At 45.5% G+C, this 18,440-nt stretch overlaps 1 long non-coding RNA gene across 1 annotated transcript; it reads left to right on the top strand.

Moving 5' to 3' along the window:
• Positions 1-3,398: 3,398 nt before the first annotated feature.
• LOC309611094 lies at positions 3,399-10,347 on the top strand. Its single transcript, XR_014234329.1, has 2 exons — positions 3,399-6,339; positions 9,284-10,347. It is a non-coding gene; the product is annotated as an uncharacterized lncRNA (long non-coding RNA).
• The last annotated feature ends 8,093 nt before the right edge of the window (positions 10,348-18,440 follow it).

The raw sequence follows: 18,440 nt of genomic DNA, 5'->3' as shown, positions 1-18,440 counted from the left end.
CTGAACCTAGAGGGAAACAGAGGAACATTATTACAGTGCCTCTGTAAGTGGCTCTGGATTTCCTGCCAAGTTTCTGTTTCAAGGATTCCACCCAAGAATATATGTTACAAACTGTTTCACATAGCTGGCCTTGGCCTTCGAGAAAATTATAGCAGAGACCACCAACCCCGGGTGCATTTGAGATTGTCCAGAGTATGTAGTTAAGATCCTGGCCACCAATTAGCATGTGTGGGAAAGTTTTCCACACCACCAAGCAATTCTCGGACACCAGCTGGGTGTCCTACAGGTCAATTTTAACACTATCTACTTGGAGACAGCATCAGATCCCACAGGTTAAGGGCTCAGTCCCATGACCCTCCCCCTCACTTCAGACCCCAGTTGCAAGTCCAGGTTGTCATCTGTGCTTCTGAGCCATCAGAATTTCCCATGACCCATTCGTTGGGTTGCATTAATTTGCTAGATTGGCTCATGGAACTCAGAGAAACATTTTACCTACTAGGTAACCTGTTTATTATAAAAAGATATATAGCTCAGGAACAACCAGGTGGAAGAGATGCACAGAGCAAGGTATGGGGAAAGGGCACAGAGCTTCCACGCCCTCTCATAGACAGCCATTCTTCCCAAATCTCCAACATGTTCACCAACCCGGTAGCTCTTTGAACCCCATCCTTTTGGATTTTTATGGAAGCTTCATTACATAGGCATGACTTGTTGAATCATTGGCCATTGGTGTGTGATTCGACCTCTTACCCTTCTCCCCTCTCCGGAGGTCCAGGGGTGGGACTAAAAATGCCAACTCTCTAATCACGTGGCTGCGTCCTCTGGCAACCAGCCCCCATCTTTTGGCTACCTAGGTTCCAAAAGTCACTTCATTAACATAACAAAAGACACCTTTAGAGCTCTTACCACTTAGGAAATTTAGAGTTTAAGGAGCTCTGTGCCAGACTTGGTGATGAAGACCAAATACATACTTATTATTAATCATAATATCACAACAGTCCTTCTGTTCCTTTACCCCTTAGACATCTAGATGACTTTGGGATTATACTTAGGAGCTTCACGGTGCTCCTGGGGAGGTGGGGTGGGGGGAAGAGACAGTTCTGTGATGCCAGCCCACGCCTGGGTAGAGAGCTACCTAAGATAGACCATGAACAAATGAATGAATGCATCAACTAAATCCTGTTTTCATGTGGCATTTCATGAAATGACTTTTTTCCACATGAAGTCTCTGATGATGGGAGAAGATGGTGCCATCAGAACTCCTTGAAAGTCACCAAGGGCGAGAGGGAGAGCTGGGATTGGCCCCTCTATCCTGAGGATCTGTCGTCTGTGACTCAACATTGGACTCGGGTGTTGGGTCCCCTTTCAGGAAGGACTCCCTAGTCACAAGGCACTGCTAGCTTCTCCTTCTCAGGAAAGAGGCCCAGAGCTTTGCGGCTGCCGAGATGCATTCTCAGGGACCCTGTGCAAGGTCCCGGCAAAGGCCGGCTCTATCCCTCCACATTCTCGTGCTTACCGGAGTAGAAATGCTCAAGGTGACAGGTTAGTGGGTTGTAAAACACAATGGCGCATCTGGACAAAGATCATGGACCAGGGCAGAATCAGTGTAACGCTCAAGAGTTTGTCCCCAGTGCCCAGAGTTTTGAGCTACTCTTGGAAAAACAAAAAGTCACGGGTGTTGGAACCCAGCCTCCTTAGGTAGGGCAGCTGCAGAGAGAAGTAGAATTGCCCCAGAAAAGTGAGCTTCAAGTCCCAGCCTTGACCTGTACTAGCTGTGTCTCTGATTATTCTTGTTTCAATTTTAAAATCAGAAATAGCTCAAAGAGGTTATGAGGATTTAATAATAACACTTGAGTGTTTCCTCTGTGCCAGGCACTCTTGTAAGCACTTTATGTATATTAATTCACTGAATCCTCACAATGACCTTATGAAACAGGTACTACTATTAACACAAATTTATAAATGAGAAAACTGACACACAGAGAGGTTAAGTACCTCTCTGAAGATCACACAGCTGGTAAGTGGGAGGGCCAGGGTCTGAACCCAGGCAGTTTAGCTCCAGGGTCAGTAACTACACTATGTAAGAATACGGTCAAATATAAAGGGGGGCAGATAGGAAAAAGTATTCAAATGACTATATTTCACTGATTTTGAAACACACAAAGTTCCCCCACGTTTTAACATCTTGAAAATCTGAATGCGTCATATTTGAAAAATTCTTAGATTCAATTAATTAGGGAATGAACTTGAGGTGGAACTGATTCCTGAATAATTCTTCCAATTCCAATTTATCTCTTCTTTACTGTAACAAATGTTATTAAAATGAAGCATTTATCTTCCACCTACCGTGAATAGTGGATGGCCAGGCCCATACCGGAACTCTAAATACCATCTGAGGCCACACGACCTCATCTGGTAACTCTCCCCTCAGCCCCACCGCACTGGTTACGCTGGCCTTCTTCCCGTTTTGAGACATACTTGAGCATGTAGGTCCCTCTGCTTGGAAATTCTCTTCCTCGTGATTCACTCTTTAACTTCCTTCTGTTCTCTGCTCAAACAGCGGGAGGACCCTGCCTATCACTATTTTAACTTGAGTTCTTCCCCAAAACTCACTATCCACTTCTGACTTCCTTTATTCTGTTTATTGCTCACCTCCTTCTGGATGTAAATTCCATGAGGGAAGGCATTTCAGTCTGGTTTTCTTGGTTGGTTGGCTGGGTTTTGCTGCTGCATACCCAGGATCTAGAATAGTGCCAAGGACACTGTGGCTTTCAACAAATATTTCTTGAGTGAATGAATGAATGAATGAATGAGGGCTCATTGGAGATTCTTGTTGGATATTGAAGGAAGGGTTACTCAAGAGTATTTGCTTATCTTCAGAGGGGGGAGGCCATGTGGAGAGAGGGAAAGCCAGGCAGAAGGTTTAAAGGACCTGCATTCTAGACCTTCTCTCACTGCAAGTCCTAGAGGAGTGGCCAATCTCTGGAAAAACTAGGATGGAAACATAACATTTTTGACAGACTGCTAGAGAGCATCTAGATTAATTTTGTCATTTACAAACCAAATGCAAGGCATTAATCTTGCCTGGATCATAGTTTTTAAAAAGAAAGAGGGCTTCCCTGGTGGCGCAGTGGTTGAGAATCTGCCTGCCAATGCAGGAGACACGGGTTTGAGCCCTGGTCTGGGAAGATCCCACATGCCGCGGAGCAACTAGGCCCGTGAGCCACAACTGCTGAGCCTGCGCGTCTGGAGCCTGTGCTCCGCAACAAGAGAGGCCGCGATAGTGAGAGGCCAGCGCACCGCAATGAAGAGTGGCCCCCGCTTGCCGCAACTGGAGAAAGCCCTCGCACAGAAACAAAGACCCAACACACAGCCAAAAAAATAATAAATAAATAAATTTTAAAAAGAAAGAAAGAAAAGAAAAACAGCTCTAAAAGAGATTTTGGGGATAATTGGGAAATTTGAAAATGAGCTAAATATTAGATACTATTAGGGAATTACTGTTCATTTTGCTCTGATAATGGTACTCGGGTTAAGCAGAATACTCCTATTCCTTGGGGACAAGTGTTGAAGTGTTTAGGCGGGAAGTATCATAATGTCTGCAGCTGGTCTGCAACTGCCTCCCGGGAGTGGGTACCACTCACTCAACTGATGACCCTTCCCCTTTGCCCCCTGCAGTCAGGCCCCTCCCCCCAATGCCTAACGGTGTTCTGAGCCCATTTCCACCCATAAGAGCAGGACCTTTAGTGGGAGAAGGTGGCCTGTGTGTGACTACAGTGGTGAAACCAGGACTCGCTGTCAACACTCTATGTTTTCACTTGGGTCCTGGATTGGGATGTTGGTTCGAAAGTGGTTTTGATTCTCTTGATGGCCAACCTGAAGCTGTGGCCACTCAGCATCCTGCCGGTCCTCCCGTGCTTGGCCCTTTCCCTCATGGTAAATTCAACTCCATTGGCCTCTTTTTCTTTACTACCCCAATAAGTAACCAATTAGTCGATACAGCTCAAGACCTTGGTAATTTCTCTATATCCATCTTTGTTTTTCTCTATTCATTAATAAAAAAGAATTCATCTCCTATTTCACCTAAGGTTTCAGAGCAAATGACAAGCTAGTATCTTCAGCTTTGCTACACAGAGAGGAAACTAAAGGCTCAGAAATATAAAGTGTCTACTTCAAAGGCAAAAATTTGAGTGGCAAAAGAATCTCGAATGAGACTCTTTTGAGATTGGATTCCCAGTTCTCAAACTTCGGCCTCCCTCCTGGCAAAAGTTTGGCATTCTTCACTGGAACTGATTCCTTTTTTTTTCCATTTCAAAAAGCCTGCCACTCAAGGCAGGAAGAGAAAACCACCGTCAGTCACCCACGGCAGGCGGAGACTGCTTCCAGCTGCAACCAGTGGAAAGTTACCCGATTTTGTTTTTCTCTGTTTGCAAAGCCCCGTTTTGCAGCCTGTATCTGAGTACAAACATTAGGGATTTCAGACATTCTAAGCTGGACTTCAACCTTGCAGGATTCAAATCTATCTTATCTTAAAAGAATGCATCCCCTATAATTTAAAAAAAAAAAAAAAGTCATTTTAAAGCAGCCGAGGCAGGTGTTCTGTGATTTGCTGGAAGAAGTTTGTTAAGGATTATAAATAGGGCAAGATTTACCCTCTCTCTGAAATTCAAAATCCTTGCGAGTACCATGGCTGGGAATTGAAAGGAAATCATCTGAAAGTTGAACATTTGTCTTCACCATGGTTTTCCAAATGAAAGGGAAACTGTCTCGGCAAAAACGCATCAAATTTCAGAGACCGAGCACAGCTGGTGAAAGCGACCCGGATGTCCATGCGGTGAGGCCTGGGGGTGGGGGGAACCTGTCCTGCTGTTTGAAAGAATATCTATATTGGGGACTTGAGACTCTAGGTCACTGAAAAGGTGAAAAACCAACAGTAGCTCTGAAAAGAAATACAGTTGCTGCAACCAGGAGAAGCAGGTTTAAAAGTACAAAGCTATCACAGGCAGGACCAGTGAGGCGTCAGGGTGACACCAGAGCCATTGAACAAAGCTGGAGCCGGGTGACGTCCACAGGACCCACGCCAATGTTTTTTTCCCACTTCAGGATGAACATTTGGGCTTTTACCATATGAACGTGCCAGCCTTCACAAGGCCATGGCCAATCCCTCAGCCCTCCCGGAGCACCCTGGTCTTTTCTAGGGACAAGTTCTCAGTTTGATCTCAGGTGGTTGGAGGGAAGGGACCAGAAGCAGGACCAAAGATGGGGGCAAACTTGGGACTCATTTCTTGAGATCAGTTCTTAGGAAAGAAGAAGAAAAGCCAGAGCATATTTTGCTTTCCCTTCCAATTCTGTGTAGGGCAAAATGGCAACATACCCACTAGTTAAGGCTGCCTCTTCTCCTCAGAGGGTCATGAGCTTCGACCAGGATAAATGCGACCTGAAGTGAGGACTGGTTCTTACTAGAGAGGATAACAAATAGCTTCTTTTCAAAGCGTAAGAAGGCAAAACAGCAGAGTGGCCTGAGGAGGAAAAGAAATGATCAGAAACGTTAACAATAATAGCAGCTGACAGACTACATTTAGGGCCAGGGGCAGCCGCCAATGGTGGTGGTTGTTATTGCCTTTGTATGTCTCTCTCTTTTTATCTGTCTTCTTTTTTTTTTAACCAGAATGTAAACTCCGTTTGTCTCACTCACCATTGAGATACCAGAGCTGAGCAGATAAGGAGGAGCTTCATACATCATTGTCGGTGTGAACAAGTAAGTAGATTGTAACTACGTCAGAAACGACTGGTTCAAGAGGAGCGTGAGATTGGCTTCCAAATATTGGTCAAGAGCTTGAAGTAGGATGAGCAAGGATATACTTAATAGGTTCCTGTGATCAGGTGACTTTTCTGGATCTAGACATCTGAGGAGGTGACACTGTGATAAACTGCAGCCTTCCTGTGAGGAAAGGGTTAAACAGGTTTAAACCTGGGTTTCTGAGGGGGACACTGTGTTCAGCAGGGGCAAGGCCTCCATTTCTGCCGCAGGAGGGGGACGCAGGCCTTTCAGTCCTGCTTAGCGAGCTTGACCAAAGGTGACGATGACTAAGGGCTAAGGTCGTGCCCTCCCTCCCTCCAAATCGATACTTCAATGTGACTTATCAGAAAGAGAAAGAACTGTTTACTTTAAAACCCTGGATCCCATAAAGGGAGCGGGGAAAGGCCTAAACCCCACAGAAGCTCAGGGCTGGCGCCCATGGCCACCCCCATACGGCCAGAAGAGGGGAGAACAGAAGGCACCATCCCACTGGCAGAGAAGGGGCCCCGGGCCCAGAGAAGACACGAGGTGACTGGAAGGTAGGTGCCTCCCCACACACATTCCGGTATCTTCCAACTCCCCGGTGTGATTTAGGCTGTTCCTCTGGGGGGGCCACTGACTTTGAGAAGTGAGGGTGAGTTGCCACCCAGGTGTTTAAAAAGACCCTACAGCACCTAAGCAATGTGACATGTTACACACACCGCATTTGAATCTGTCTGCCATGATTATTCTGTTTCTTCAGAGAGCCTAAGAAAACTGGAGACTTTCCTAAAGATGCTTCTCCCCCCAGTGGAGGGAAAGGATAAGGCTAAGGAGGGGGAGGGGTCTAGGGCCTGGAGGTGCCATGGACTTTTATTTCTGGCCTTGGAGTGACTGTATGTGAAGCCATTTCCTGTTTTATGATGGTCTGATTTAACAATAACACCAAGGCCTTCAAACAAGATTCCACCTGTAGGATACCTGGAATTAGGAGGTGTATTTGACCAGAAGTCCTTCCCTTCCCCCTGTTTCAGGGCAAAGCACAACCGCAGGGCTCCCTACATTTTGTTCTTCAACTTCTAGAACTCCAACATTGGAGCTCTTCCTCTGTCCAGCTGGTATTGTTTCCTGGACAGCACTGGAGATGGCTGGACACCTGCATAGAAATGAAACTGGTTCCTAGGAATCCCCGGGCCTCAGCAGTTCTCTCTGAAAAGAGTCTATGGAGACCTCAGCTTGGCTGAGAATTTGCCCAATGATCCCCTCTCACCTCTGGTTGGTGATAACGGGCACAATGGACACACGCATAAACTTTCCCGATTTCCCCTCTAGATGGATTTCAATGAGAAAAGAAATGCTTCCTTGCTCCCTATGGAAAAGAACATTCTATTTTAAAATTTCCATGTGCTTTCAAAATGACAAGACTCAGGCATATGCTACTGACTTCTTTTGTCTTCTAGACTATAATAGTCTAAAAGAATCAAATTGACGTCCTTAACACATCTATTTGAAATGACAGGAAACGTGGATTTGGAATTAAGAAAAAGCATCTCCATTTATCATTTACTTTTTAAGAATCTTTCTTAGGTGCTGAAGGGTTAGCTTTGCAGCAAAGTGACACGTCACGGTCCTCAAGGCACTCTTTTCTCAGCCCTCTGGAGTTGGCCCTAGAATGTTCCCAGACCCTGGGAAATAAAATGTGAAAGCAAAGACAGGCTGCTCGTGCCCATATCTGACCTGAGAAAGCATAGGGAGTTTTGTGATATTCCTGGTACTTGTGAATCTCAGACATTTTACAGGGAGGTGTGATACACACAGAATACTTACAGATTGGTGAATTCGCTAGAGGATTAGGCTTTGTAAAGGCTTTCTTCTCAGTGAACTCCCCCTTCCTGCCCCCTCCCCACTTATGAAAAGAAACGCCCAACTTTAAAAAGAGTAAATCCAGCCTTGCCTGTTTTTCATACCCACGAACTCAATGGGAAAACTGCAATCTGAATTGACCACAGCAGCTAGAAATGTCTAGAGATTCTGTCCAGGTTGGGAAGGTGAGGGAAGGGAGCCTGGGACACTGCACAGAAGTTTCATTTTAATAAACAGCCATTTAGGAATGCCTGGTACTCAACCTCTCTCAGGAAGTAAGGCTCAAAGAGAGATGGTGGGAGATCTGTGTAGCTGAGATCAGAGGAGAGAAATTAAACAGGATCCTCCAAGGCCTTTTCCAGCTGTGGAAAACTGCTGGCATTTGGACACATCACCCTGAATTAATTTCCAACCTCTTTGCCTTTAAGGATTAATTTTTTCACAGGAAATAACAGGTGTAATTATTTCCCAACCAGCTTATAAACTTCCTGGGTTTTTTTATTAGCTGGAGCTATTTAAGTTCAGTTGTTAAATCTGAAAATATGAAAGATTGTTTTAAACCTGCAGAATGAGAAGTGACTATTTAAAATTTTAAAACTATATCCAAGTAGATCCTGGCATTAACCACTTCCAATTTTTTTTTAATTAGTGACATATTATTGGATGGCATTTGAAAAAAATGAAAACATTCTACTTGCCCATTTAAACTGCTTTGCAGGTTGACAGAATTCAACCGCTCCTGCAGAAACCATCAAAGAAGTAATAAAAGATGATGGCTATTATATTTTTAAATTGTTCACAATTCCAAGAACACAATAGGCACTCAATAAATGTGTTTGATTGATGCCATAATACCATAAAATAATTGTACTGCCTAGTAAAGCATTTTGCTAATAATTTGCTAGGAAATTAGCCTGTGGCCCATCTCTCAGCCCAGCGCTAACTTTTCAAGCTTGTTGACAAGCAGAGTAGGAATAGGGTAAATTCTAACCTCCCAGTTTCAGAAGAATGTTTTGCAAGAAGGAATTTTTATTAGGAAATCCACACCAAAAAAATTCTTAAAAATGTGTACATTCGAATTATTTTTCTCATTACAAAACTATTACATTAATTATAGAATGAATAAATGCAGAGAAGCAAAAGGAGAAAACAAAAAACAAAACCATAATTCCATGCTTAACAGTTGATGTTTCTGCCCTGGGCATGTATGCCTTTCTTCACAGAAAGGGGCTCATACTGTGGATATAGTTTTGTAAACTACCTCTTCATTCAATAACGTCTCTTGAATCTCTTCGCAAGTCAATAACCATTCTTCTACAACATCACCGTCAATGACTAGGGTTGACTATAAATATATCACACTTCTCCTATAATTGGACATTTAAGTGGTTTGCAATTTTTACTGTTATAAACAATGTCTCTCCGGACAACCTTATTGGTAAACCTTTCTACAAATGGGTAGAAAAGAAAACCTTTCCTACAAATTCAAGGACTTTTTCCTTGCCGTGAATTTCCTGGACCAAAGAAATAGAGGTTTATTTGGAGGAGGATTTTGGTAAGATTTACCATTAACTACCTCCTCTCTTTTCTCTTTTCTTCTTTCCCCTGTTTACTCTTCCTTCCCTTTTCTGTCTTTTGCAGGTTAACGAAAGCTTCAGGCTTTCAAGGCATACAAGACCCATGCGGAGAAGTGCAGGAGGGCTCAGACACTGCTATGAGGTTCTGAAGTGAAATGACCTCAGGAGCTTGACCGATAGAGAGCTCTCCAAGCGTGTCCTACCAGGACCTTTGTCACTAGTGAATTGATCACCTCCCGATGATTCTTTCCAACTGAGCTAAGAGATTTCTGGAGCCTCTCGCCATGGTCAGAACATCCCTGGAGTGACCAGGAAGTGGGGCTTTCTGTTCTAGTCCCTCGGGCAAAGACAAAGCAGATGAGCCCGGCTAAGTTGTTAGGAGGCTCTGTAGGGAAGGGAAGAACCAGGGATGGTTAATTACACGAGTGTGTCCCCTGCGGCTGCACCCAGCGTGCCAGGGGTTTGCGGTAGCAAAGGGGGCCAGCTGGAACTCTGGAGTTGGTATTCGGTGTGAGTCTTGGCAAATGCCCAGGGGAAAATTGCCCCTGAAGACAGCAGGTCTAAGAGTGAGCCAGGTGGCACTTTCCTGCCACCTTGCACCCTGAAAAGGTGAGCCAGGGTCACAGACAGGAACCAAAGGAGGTCAGTCACTTCGTAGGAAGACGAGCAATCAACACAGTGTAAAACGAAAGGAAAAAAAAAGGCTGATGTTGTACACCTAAAATGAATATGCTAGACATCTCGATAAAATTGGAAAGAAAAAAAGAGGCGGGGGTCAACACTCCGATCCCACGGAAGCTCAGTGGCTTCCGTAGTGTGCTCTCAACCGCACGGTCCAGGGTGAAGAGGGTTGTTTCACGCTCTGCATGTGAATAAGGGACATTTTTACTGAAAAAAAAGGCAGAAGGATTCATTTTCAAGTTAAGAATGGTCCCATTTTATGGCTGAAGCAATGCTCTGGTTAACAACTCAGTTATCTTGGGGAAAGAGTAAACTGGCCTCCATCCCTCTCCATTTCCAGCATTTTGGGGAAAAGAAAGGCTTAGATAAAATGCTTTATTTCCTCTCCTGCTCCACTGTGGGCAGGAGCTCATACATCAGTCAGAAACCCTTTTTTTTTTTTTTTTTTTTAAACAGGAAATCAAGTAAACCAGAAGGGATTTATTCACAGGAGGCTCCCTTTTGCTAGAAAAGGAGTATTGTTAACAAAAAAATGGAATAGTTCCCCTCTCTCTGTTTTCCTCCTGTCCTTCCCTCCTCTCATCTACCACCCGCTACTGTAGTGGGAAACCACTGCGGTGAGTAAGATGTGACATCTGAGCCCTGTTGGATGCCTCTGTATCCAACAGCTGTTACTGAGAGTGGATTACAGCTCGTCTAAATGGTAGGTTCCCACGCAAAAATAATTGTTCTTAGACTGCAGAATTGACCACAGTTACTGATGATGGGCTGGGATAGTTGGTGAGGAGAGAGTCAGCAAGGATCAATGAATCCAGTACAGTTTGTAATGTGGTCTTCCACTACGTATTTGTTTCCTAAGTATTGATTCCCTCTGGGGATTCTTTCTCTCTTAGCCCTTTTAGAAAATGGACGCAAACAGATTTCACCTTCATTTCCAGAGGAAGTCTTCCTTCCTGTTGTTGGGGGGACGTTGTGGGTGGTAGCAGACCCCAGGGCAGTGGGTCCCTCTATTAGCCTGGCTGTTCCAGAACACAGTAAGTCCGACATCTTTGTTTCTTTCCATTGCTCAAGATGCTCCCGACCCGTTACCCCTCTTTTTCTTTGCTCAGGTCTCTCTGTGGAGCTGGCGAGGCTCTCGGACGATGTTCAGTGGCTCTGGTGGAATGTGCAGGTGAAATTAACCCTTTCACGGCTACCGATTTTCCTTAGCAGAGCTGTGGAGTGTGACAATGGTGTTTGTGTCCAAACCATCAAACGCCATTATCACACTAAATAGCTACTGTTAGGCCATCCTTCCGTTCACTAAGTGCCTTGACATCTGTTTGGTAGGGGCAAGAAGGTTCCTCTCATAGCGGTGGTCCCAGCCCTGTGTAATTACTGAGGAAATTCTGGTCCTTTTGTGCTCATAACCAATACGTCACCTGAATGTTGCCTCTCACATGCTGTTGTTAAATAATTCAGCTGATGATGAATTTTCTTGTCTTCCTGAGTCAATAAAAAGATTGCAGCGTCCCCCAGAGCACCCAGCACAAGGCTAGGCATGTGGTCATTGTTCAACCCATGCTTCTTGAATTGAAATGAATACTTAGGAAAATGGTAGATGTGGAAAACTAAGACCGGTTGAAATCTAGGTTTCGTAAAACCCATGCTTATAGGTAAAAAATTAAGTTATGTGGGTCTTCTACTTGTCATCATAAAAAAGACAACTTTCTAATAAACTTATACGTGGCCTAACTGACCTTTCAGAAATTCTAGAACATGTTTGATTTCTACTGATCTTAATCAATTACCAGGCTGATTACTGAATTTGTATACAAGGTCCTTCTTCCTTATGTTTCGATGAATTTCCATCAGGAAATTATACATGAACTGTGTGTGGGTGTCATAGCAAATCCAAACATTTTAAACCCAATGTAGCTTCTGGGACACTTGGACCAGCCGGGTGGTCTGGTTTGAAACACATTCTTTCTCTGAGAGGTGTTTAAAGTAAGAAGTAGGTTCTGTTTATGCTGGGCTAAAACTTCTCTCCTGTGACTTGGCTAAATGAACTAGTACATGTTTAATCAAAATGAAACGATTGGAGGGACCATCAGAGGCCAGTTCATTCAACCCTTCATTTATCAAATAAGTATGTGTTGAGTGACTACCATGTGCCAGGTGCTGCCCTAGGCACTGGGGATACTTTTAAGTTAAACGTGTCTGATATCATTTCCAGAAATGGGCATTCACTGGCTCACATTCTGTCTGGGACCATTCTGATTGTTCCAGTTACATTTATTAGGGAATCAAATGAACAAAACTTTGCAAAATAATTCCAAGTCCCTTGCTGGAAAAGACCACGTGGGTGCAGTCCACGTGCCTATGATACACGGTAAAGGTCCTGAGAAGCTTCCATCTGGAGAAGAGGAGGTCCATTCCTGCCTGGCCTGCGCCTCCTTCCCCTCCCATTTCCTCCCTCCTGGCGTCATCCACGCTCAAGAGGAGACCCAGACCCCCCGGAAATAATTAATCCACTGACATTCCTTTCTTGTGTTTTTCTGGAGTGCATGCTAATGGAAGGAGAGTTGATAGAGGGTTCTGCTGTTACACAAATCACCCCCATGCACACTGTTTCACTTGACCCAGAAAATGTAGGGCAGAGATGCCCGGACCGGGGCTCCTTCCATAGACAGCAAACTGAGAATGGTCTGGTCAGGCCAACCACAACTGAACGTGGGTCTCCTAAATCTAAGGTTCTATCCTTTACCTGGATCCTTCCCTGGCCTGGTTATTCCACAGAACCTCATGCTTCACGACTGAGGCTGTGTAGAAACTGGGTTAATCATACCAGTATTGGATCAGTATCCTCAGGCCCCCATCTGCTTTGTCAAGGGATTCTGAGGGAAGCGTGTAGAATAGGAGGGGGATGAGTCATAGGATAATCTTTCCCTGAGAGTACTCTTAATGCAGGGAAAGCCAAATACTGTGAAACCCTGTAACCGTGAAGTGAAAGAGAAGGGAAGGGAAGGAACATCTAAGCAGTAGTTTGGAATCAGGAAGGGAGTGGCCAAACTATCCAGACACGGACCAGCCAACTTAGTGACCCAGCCAACTGCTGCAGCATCGGCTGACCCAGAGCCTCAGGCTCTGAATCATTCCCAGGCTCAGCGACAACTCAAGGATGGCCTCACGCATTCCTCCTCCTCCCTCCCACTCACCCTGAGATTTTGCTCAGATGGAATTAAGCAGGGAGCCGGAAAAAAAGGGCATTCTGTATCTGTTCTACCAGGTTGACTCACATAACAGCTTATTACAATTCCTGCCTGGGTCCGTGCTGCATTCAGGGTTAGGGACCCGTTCTTTCTGCAGATCTGCATGTAAGGAACACACATTGTGAAGCCGTGTATACCACTCCCACCGCTCCAATCTCTGATCACGGCATCCTTCGCCAGCCCAGCTTGCATCTCTCCAACTCCCCCTGATATTATCACTGCTGGTTGTCTGCAATAAGCATTCCTGGGGACACTTACTGACTCCGAATGTTGTTTGCAAGACGAAAGCGTTCACTAGGAAGTGGTGTTAAAATCACATGCAAGCTGGGAGGCAACAGAGAACCTGGGCAGCCACGTTAAGATGTTTTCTTCTGCTCGAAACAGGCCTTACTTTGTGACCCATGCCAGTGAGGACCTGTGAATCCTTTCACCTTAGAACAGTGTGTACCTTGAATGTGACAGTTGTCACTCAGGGCCTGTCCAGTGTTCCCTCCAGCCCCAAAGGAGGTTCTGTGAAACAGCATAGCAGTTTCATATGTACCTGGCTAGTCTACACATTTTTCCTGGACGCTTCTTAAATCTGTGTTTTCTTCTTGGTATACTTCCTTGAATCAGAAGACAATAGATTGTTAGAACAGGAAACCAGTTTCCTCTTTGTTCCAATGAGGGAAACTGAAGCCCAGAAAGGTTAAGGAACATGCCCAAGGCCGTCCCATCAGTCTGCGCCCAAGGTGGACCCAGGCCTCGCCACTTCATCCCGGTGGTGGTCTGTTGAGTGTCCCCCGCAAAGAGTGGGCACAAAAGGAAGTCAAACAGTGCTTGCTGACTGGGTGACTAGAGGCCACGTAAAGTCCCCTGCTCTTTTGTTCATCTGAGAAGCGTCCCCTTCAGGTTTCAAGGGGACACTCCCTAGTTTGGTATTCTAGACTTTGGTGGATGGGTCCGCGATTATGTGCTCTCCTTTCCCTGCGTCATCCACCATCCACTGGACAGATATGGGTGGTGTGATGACTTTGTGTCTGGTAGTGCCCTGGGCTCTGGGGACACAAAGGAGGAGACCAGGTCCCATCCCCAAGTTGCTCTCAGTACAGGAGTTGGATAGTCACCTAAACAAAGACATTGAGGTCTCGGGGTAGTTAGATGGCATCACAGAGCCATAGTCAGGGTGCCCACAGACTTTAATTATGCCCTTTATTTCTTTTCAGATGAAGAAACACTGAATCTTTGAGTAATCTTTTTATTACTGTTGGGAAAATAATCGCTCTTGTTTATTTTGATGATTCAGTCGCCAACAGGCTGTAGATTAAGGGCACTTTGTTGAATTTGGGGGCAATGCTGTAACGTGAAGATCTCGCAGTTTTTACTTTGCCACGTGCCGGCATCACGAGCAGCATGGGGTCTGTGGAGGGGCCTCAGGAGGAGTTAGGGGCTGGATTAGGATGCTTTTCAGGTATGTGTGTGAAGAATTGTTCTTTCTCACAGGCGCCGGGGAAGCTGTGAGCTGGTTCTTTCACAACGCAGGATGGGTTCACGTCACAGCACCCCATCATTAGGCTGTTTCCTCCCTTCCTGCCTCTTTCCCTGTCATGAAAAGCCAACCCCAGAGCCACCAGTTGGATGCCTTACTGTCCCTCTGTTTCCCCTCCCTTGGGACAGGCTCAAGGAAGCCTTTGGGTGCAAAGCCATGGCAGGAGCCCCCAGGGCCTGTGGGGAAGTAGAAGGAGCCCCCAGGGCCTGTGGGGAGGTAGAAGGAGCCCCCAGGGCCTGTGGGGAGGTAGAAGGAGCCCCCAGGGCCTGTGAGGAGGTAGAAGGAGCCCCCAGGGCCTGTAGGGAGGTAGAAGGAACCCCCAGGGCCTGTGGGGAGGTAGAAGGAGCCCCCAGGGCCTGTGGGGAGGTAGAAGGAGCCCCCAGGGCCTGTGAGGAGGTAGAAGGAGCCCCCAGGGCCTGTGGGGAGGTAGAAGGAGTCCCCAGGGCCTGTGGGGACATCTACTTTCTTTAATATTCAAGTTTCCTTCCAAGCTTTCCGAAGGAAAAGGAAGGGTTTCAAGCCACATACAAGTTCACCAAAATGTAGTTGGCTAATGAAGAGTCATTCCAAAGGGTCTGGTCATAAGATAACCTGATTTAGAAAGCAGGCCACCATATGCGTTCTGCAAAAAAGGTTTACGTGGTGCAAATTTATCACGTACTTAGAATATTTAAACACCGTGCGTAGGATACGCCAAGATGAGGAAGACATTCATTCAACCAACATTCAACCATGTGTTCCTACTATGTGTCAGGTGTTAAGCTAGTCACTGAGAATTCAAAAATAAGATATTCTCCCCAGAATATAGTGTATAGAATATGCAGTCTAGTGAGGATGCAGGCAAATGAGTAAGAGCAGAGCTGAGCTGCAGATTCTTTGAAGTAGATACCGGATAACGCGGGGGCGGGAAGGAAGAAACGCCATCTGTGGTGTGAGAGAAAGGCATGAATAAGAATAAGAGACAGCGCTCTGGGTCTTCAGGCAGCCACCCAATTAAAGAGAAATTCAGTCGTGACCTTGGCAAGTGAAGAGTAGATGTTATCACCTCGATAGAGGTTGAGTTACCATCAAGTTTCCAAAGCATTCCCCAGCAATTCCCTCCGGAGAGCAATGGAACTCCGAACCTGGAATGTATCTGGTGGGGAGTTCCCCTCTCAAAAATACAGCCGATTGTCTTTAATCGTTCTGAGATAATTTAGAAGTTTGACTTTATTTGCAAAATAAATGTATAAAAAAAATACAGCCAAACAGCTACAGAAAAAAGATCACCTTTTAAGCAAAAGAAGCACATTGCGCTGTTTGGCAGGTGACTGGGGGAGAGGCGTGTTGTGTGATGGCGCATGTGTGCTTGTGTGAGTGTGTTTGTAGTGCACGTGCGTGTGAAGAATTTTAATTTCTCCAAAAAACCAGGTAAAACGCCTTTTAAGTCTTATTCAACTGGGACTTTTTCTTTCTTTCTGGAACCAGGGAAAAGCCAGTGCTATGATCTCCAGCTAAAGTGCCCAAGTGAGCGTCCTCCCGTCGCGCCTCTCTCCTTGGGATACTGCCCCCTAGAGGTAGGATGTGCCCCTGCACATCACATCTGCAGTGGTTTGAAGGGATTTCAAGTGCATTATCTGAGTATTCCAAATTCATTCATTAAGAGCTTCCCCTGACAGCAGAATCTAGCTTTAATTTTGATAAAGTAAGTTTTCAAAGGCCTGAGGGGGAGAGGGAGAGGAGTGGAATAACTTGTTCTGTTGAGTGTCCGTTGACCCATTAAATATGCCAGACAAGAACTAATCTTGTTCCACCTGGAGAAAGTCTCTTCCTTTTCACTTTTCTGGCACATTTAGCCCAGTCAAGAACTAATTAAAGTCCTTCTCATTTCTTAAGGCTGCCCGTCTTCCGGGCAGCACGTCCTGTCTGGTTTCCCACGTGGCTCTCAATAGCGGCTGGATACAAAGAAGTGAGACATTCTCGTCCACCCTTTGGATGCGTGGCTACTGTATTTATGGTTCCTCTCCCTGCACCATAACAACCCGTGCCTGAGACTTTTCTGGTCCCTCCTATGTCTCTGCATGAGCTCAGGCTCTCAGATGGGATCTTTTGCTCAGCAATTACAGTGAGTGATGTGCTGGGCTGCGTAAGACATGGAAAGGGCCCTGTATTCATCCCCAAGAAAGTGGCTACACATCACGACCCCAAAATGTAGGTGGTGTGTTAGGAAATTTTGATTGCAAGAAGCAGTTTTTTCTTAGATCATCTCAAGTGATTCATTCTTACAAATTTCACATCTTACAAATCCTTGCATATTTCTCAAGTACCTACTATGTGCAAGGCACTGAGCTGGGGAGAGTTTTTTTGGAAGGGGCCTCATGGCAGGAAGGAGACAGGAATCACACAGGAGCCCCCAAACAGTCATAAGGCAAGGCCTTGTGGAAAGCGGACAGATAGTCAGGATTCATGAGTAAGCCAGAGACTGGGATGTCTGGTCACTCCCCAGACTGTAGAAATAAATCAAGTCTCAACCGTGATGGTAATTCATTTGCTCCATCTTTCTGCTCTTCCTGCTGCCTTATCTGCCTCCGTCCTTGCCTACAGTTTCTGCTCACCTGCCACTACTGCTGACTCATATGCTGTACTAACCCTGGGGTCTCATGACCCTGCTACTTCATGGCCTCTGCTTGCCTGCCTCCTTGGGGTGTCTTTGCAGTTTCCTCATGTGCTATCACGTGACTTCTCCCTCCCTGTATCTCCAGTTTGAATCCCTGAGCCAGAGAACTGGTTATATTACCATTGGGGCAGCTTTCACTCCAAGCCAGGACATAGGCTGCTGGTCAACCTTTGGGGCAGAAAAAACAAAGGGCGTGTGTATGAGAAAGTCTAACACAGAGAGTAATATGTAACCTTCACTCTGAGCAGGAGCTATCCATTCTCCAGATGAAAAGGTAGGGGAAGAATTCTCAGGATAAAGGGACAGCATGTGTCAAGTCTTCAAGTGGGTGGAGTCTGGAACAGCCACAGAACCCAAACCCAACTAGTATGGCAGGAACATGGTGACCTGCAGGGGATGAGGCTAGAGAGGTGGGCAGGAGCTGGCATCAGGATGGAGGGGAAACATAGGAGGGAAGGCGTGAGTAGCCATGACTTTCACTGATGGGTCCTCAAGCCCAGCGGTTGACAACTTACAGCCTGTGGGTCAAATCCAGACTGCCACCTGTTTTTGTGTGAACTAAGCATGGTTTTTGTATTTTTAAATTATTGGGGAAAAAATCAAAAGAAGATTATTTCATGACATGTGAGATATATATGAAATTCAAATTTCAGTGTCCATAAATAAAGTTTTCTTGGAATTCATCAACCATCCCCATTTGCCCACACTATCTCAGTCAAGCACTGAAACTCTTAGATCCTGGAAAACCCCTACGTCCCAGGCAAGTTGGGATGGCTGGTCACCTGGAACACAGCCAGTTTCATTCATTTACATACTGTCGAAGGCTGCTTTCAAGCTCCAGAGGCAGAGTGCAGTAGTTATGACAGAGGCCATATGGTCCACAAAGCCTAAAATATTTACTATCTGGTCATCTATAGAAAAAGTTTGCTGACCCCACCTCAAGATCAAGGAAGAGTGGATAATTTATCTGATAAAGCAGGAGAATATGACTGATTGTTACTCTCATGAGAGTGTTGACCATGCCTATTCACTTTCTCCACTGGGAGCCAATTCATTTTAAAAAACCTAAATTAGATCATGTTTCTTCCCTGTTCAAGATCCTTCA

This window comes from Balaenoptera borealis (assembly GCF_965194805.1).
Source record: "Balaenoptera borealis genome assembly, chromosome: 14".
Lineage (NCBI taxonomy): Eukaryota > Metazoa > Chordata > Mammalia > Artiodactyla > Balaenopteridae > Balaenoptera > Balaenoptera borealis.
Note: the sequence above shows the minus strand (reverse complement) of the source record. Positions and strands in the feature narration are given on the sequence as shown.